The sequence below is a fragment of the Durio zibethinus genome, unplaced genomic scaffold, assembly GCF_047325235.1.
Source record: "Durio zibethinus cultivar Kanyao isolate XHJ-2024 unplaced genomic scaffold, ASM4732523v1 HiC_scaffold_106, whole genome shotgun sequence".
Classification (NCBI taxonomy): domain Eukaryota; kingdom Viridiplantae; phylum Streptophyta; class Magnoliopsida; order Malvales; family Malvaceae; genus Durio; species Durio zibethinus.
In genome coordinates this window covers 35,001-40,000 of record NW_028322729.1, presented here as the reverse complement: position 1 = coordinate 40,000, position 5,000 = coordinate 35,001, and the positions used below count along the sequence as shown (strand labels likewise).

Here is a 5,000-nt window from a genome sequence, read left to right as displayed (position 1 = left end):
TTCAAGCATTTCTTTTTGCGTGCTGTAACTGTAACATAGTAATTATCTTTTCTAAATTAGGAGAGATGGCTGAGTGGACTAAAGCGTCGGATTGCTAATCCGTTGTGCGAGTTATTCGTACCGAGGGTTCGAATCCCTCTCTTTCCATTTCGGTTTTTGACAGTGGAATAGATCAAATCCTAATACCATTTATAAAAATGAAGCAAGGAACTCTCCCTTTTTTATTCTTCCCGTCCAGGATTACCAGGATTACGTCCCGGATCATTAGATAGGAGTCCGAAGATGAAGAGAGAAACAAAGAATATCGTTGCGGTGTAAACAACGAATTTAAGATTACGCATTGTACAACCTCCCATAGAATTTTTTTGTAAAAAGAAGAGAATGGATTCTTCGTTTTTATTTTTCTATTTATATACGCAATTATACGCAATTTTTATTTTTCTATTTATATATATACGCAATTATACGCAATTTTTATTTTTCTATTTTTATACGAAAATAGATTCCTCGTTTTTATACTACATAGCCTATTTTGACACCAAGAAATAAAGTGATTTCTAGAATTTCTAGAAATCGAAAAGAATTTTCAGAAATTCATTTATAATAAGAGTTGAGTTTTTCATTACAAAAAAAAATTCTTTTATACCAACAATTATATATTGTGGCGGACTTTAATCCAAATAGGGTTCTTCGGCGAAAAAGGGTCAGAATGAGGAAATGGGATGATCCAGCTTTATCATGGCTATCCAAGAATTTCAATCTTTGAATTGAGGGTTCGGTTCGTTCATAGTGTTCATAGTGTAAGACTTATCTAATCTTTTCAATTGTTACAATTTTTTTTTCTTGAATAAATCATGAATTTTTCTAGGACAGTATTAAGGATCTCATCGAAAACTTACAGCAGCTTGCCAAACAAAGGCTAAGAGAAAAAAGAGAACAGGTATTACTGGCATAAAATCTACGATTGGATTCAAAAAAGCATAGGCCTCGGGCAATTTGGCGAATAAAAAACTACTCGAAAAAAGGGCAGAATTCAAACAGATACAGATCAAATTAAAGATATTAAGATTAAGCATAACAAAATTTTGTTCTTGGAGATAATTTTGATTGAGTTATTAATATGTTTTTTGATATAAGGAAAAAAATGAAGAAAGGAAAATAAGGCAGACTAAACAATACTTCTTTGAACTCACCCAATCAAAAAGCCTTCAATTCTTACAAGAGAATAGAAGAAATCATACTTTCATACAATATCTTAATTGAATTATATGTAATGATCAATAAATTCGGTTTAATTCTCTATCCATACGTGCCAAAATCCTAGCAAGAATCTAATCTATTCCATAGTTATTTGGAACTGGAATTGACGAACAGGGAATACCCATATTAGTGTTTAGTAGTTTCAAATAGAAATCTAAATGGGGCGTGGCCGAGTGGTAAGGCAACGGGTTTTGGTCCCGCTATTCGAAGGTTCGAATCCTTTCGTCCCAGAGCCTACTCTTTTTATATATCAGAATAACGATATCCGAATCTAAATTGCTCTTTTTTTTTTAACAACCTTCTTTCTAAGAGTCAAATATTGGAGAAAATGTGATTCTTGCTTTTGATTTTTAATGATTTCTTAAGATTGGCACTCGAAGAACTGTGAGATTGGCGAATCTATTCTATCGAGTTATTTGATCTATCGAGTTATTTGAAGATGCAAGGCAGATTCAAAAAGATTAGTTTATTTGTGTTATTTATAATATTCGTAATATTATTATTATTAATTATATTATTAATTTCTTATTAATTAGAATAGAAAAGCTTAATATTAATAAAAGTATAAAAAAATAAAAATATATTGTATTCATACAATATGGGTTAATTTGAATTCTTATTGAGGCTTTTTCTTCCTAAATTATCTATTTATTTCATATAGATTCATATAGAAGGAAATTGATTTCATATAGAAGGAAAAAGTATAGATAGATTACTATGTATCGACTGAACCAATGACTATTCATGATTCCATAATTGAATCAATGTTCCAAACTAGAGGAATGTTATGGTAAAACTTCGTTTGAAACGATGTGGTAGAAAGCAACGTGCGACTTGAAGGACATGATCGGCTGTGGATGTCAAAACCCACCACCTTCCATTATGTAGAAATGAAGGTGCTTTTGGCTCGACATCCTTTGTTCTGTTCTATTATAATCCGTCTTTTTGTTGGGTTGTAATGTAAATAGTACAGGATGGAGCTCGAAGAGAAACATCCATTTTTCAGGGGCAAGGATCTAGGGTTAATTAATGGAAATAAATAAGTTGGAACAACTTCGTAAGTCTATTTTTGATATAGAAATCGAAAAGCTCCGATTCAAACTATTTTCAAATCAAAAAGAAAAATTGTTGGAATTGGTAAAACTCTTTCGATCAAAAGTGTATAATGCGGGAATTAATCGTTCATATGATTCTTTGATAGAAAGAAAAAAAGAGAGAAAAAGGGGCATGTTGCTGCCATTTTTGAAATGATTAAATATCGCCGAAGTAATGTCTAAACCCAATGATTCAAGACAAAGATAAAGGATCCTAGAACAAGGAAATACCCTTTTCAATTGTCTCAACAACTAGATCAAAATGAAGAATCGAAATCGATTCTAAACGAGACAAACAAAAAAAGGGGTTAGAGACCACTCAATAAAAGAATGCCTAAGGATTTTTTTTTGAGCATTTTGAGAGTTATTTGACTTGAGTTATGAGAGTACGAATGCTTTTTTCTTCTTTTTTTTTGAAAAAAAAAAGACGGGTTTAAATGTCTAATTGATTTGCCGGGTTTATGGATCTTTTTGACATTCTAATTACATACATTATAATTCCATACATAGACATAACTTTTAATAGACATAACTTTTAATCATTTTTTTTTTTTTTTCTCGAGCCGTACGAGGAGAAAACTTCTTATACGTTTCTAGGGGGGGGGTATTATTTAACTACATCTATCCCAATGAGCCGTTTATCGAATCGTTGCAATTGATGTTCGATCCCGAAGAGAGGGAAGAGATCTTCGAAAAGTTGGTTTTTATGATCCGATAAATAATCAAACCCATTTGAATGTTCCCGCTATTCTCTATTTCCTTGAAAAAGGAGCTCAACCCACAGGAACTGTCCATGATATTTTAAAGAAGGCCGGGGTTTTTACGGAACTTAGTCTTAATCAAACAAAATTCAATTAATGAAATACAAAAAAGAGGGGGTGGATGACTCATATCTAGCTTTGTATAAATTTTTCTTTATAATTTCCTCCCCCCTCTTTTGTTTTATTCATACTTTTTTATTTATTATTCGTATTTCTTATTGCTTTGCTACTATAGAATACCGTGTTCTATAACAGATTTTATTGAGCTAATTTTATTGATATAAAATATAGAGAAAAAAGATCAATTGAATAAATGAAGTAATTGCATTTAAAAAAATAACATAAAATAAGATAAAAAAAAAAAAATAACATAAAATAAGATAAAAAAACAGAGAAAATAACAAGAAAAAATAACATATAAAAATAGAAAATATTAATAATAATTAATAATAAATAATAATAATTAATAATAAATAATTAATAATAAATATTATAATAATAAATATTATAATAATAAATATTATAATAATAAAAATAATAAATATTATAATAATAAATATTATTAATAATAAAAATAATAAATATTATAATAATAAATATTATTAATAATAAAAATAATAAATATTATAATAATAAATATTATTAATAATTAATAATAAAAAATACAATATAATAAAAAAAAAAAAAAAAATTGACTTAATTCTTTTTTTCATTGTATTTTTTTATAGTCTTTTTTATATTCTTTATTCTTTTCTCAACATTTATATTCAAAATTTACAATCATATTGACAACAGTGTATCGAACAAATATAATTCGATCGTAGATAAATAGATCTATTTATCCCCGCCCACAAGTTTGGCACTTCACTTCATTCAAATAATGGGTTCTTTCTTTGAATTTGTTGTGATACAAGAAGTTTTTTTTATTGTAATTGTATATTGTATTGAAAAAAAAAAAAAAAAATGGATAACAATGGAATGAATAAGACAGGAGGCGGTCCACAAATTTTCACTTATTCTATTTCTATGTTTTTATCTTAGAATTTCGTGTATTTTTATTTTATTCAAATTTTTGCTAATTTCATGTTTTGATTGCCTCTGCAATTCCATTTTTTTTTTATTCCGATTTTTTTCGGGTTGCTAACTCAACGGTAGAGTACTCGGCTTTTAAGTGCGACTAGCATCTTTTACACATTTGTATGAAGAAAGGGATTCGTTCATACCATCGGTACAGTTTGTAAGACCACGACTGATCCTGAAAGGAGTGGATGGAAAAAAGAGCATGTCGTATCAATGGAGAATTCTAAGAATCCATTTTTTTTCCGGATCAGTCCAAAAAAAAAAATCGTCTTTGAATTTTTGGTGCGGAACAAAAAAAATTAATTGAATTCAAAGTTGGGTCGAGTGAATAAATGGATAGAGCTCTACGGCCCCAATTATAGGGAAACAAAAAGTAACGAGCTTCTGTTCGCAATTTGAATGATTACCCGATCTAATTAAACGTTAAAAATAAATTAGTGCCTAATGCGGTAAAGGTTTTTCTCATGAGTAAATTATCGATTTTTTTATGAGTCCTAATTATTAGTTATTCCCTTTATGGGTTAGACATGAATGTGTATAAGAAGCAGTATATTGATAAAGAAAAGATATTTTTTTTTTTTTTTCCAAAATCAAAAGAGCGATTGGGTTGAAAAAATAAAGGATTTCTAGCCATCTTCTTATCCTATAACGAACATAAATCAATTAGATGGCAAAAGATAGGATAGAGAATCCGTTGATGAATCTACCTGTCTCCGAGGTATCTATTATTTTCTTACTATAATACCTTGTTTTGACTGTATCGCACTATGTATCATTTGATAACCGAATAGATCCCCTATACTTT

The 5,000-nt window shown here is 29.1% G+C and overlaps 1 non-coding gene across 1 annotated transcript; it reads left to right on the top strand.

Moving 5' to 3' along the window:
- Window positions 1-59: 59 nt before the first annotated feature.
- On the top strand, window positions 60-147 carry TRNAS-GCU (transfer RNA serine (anticodon GCU)). The gene has a single exon. It is a non-coding gene; the product is annotated as a tRNA-Ser (tRNA).
- The last annotated feature ends 4,853 nt before the right edge of the window (window positions 148-5,000 follow it).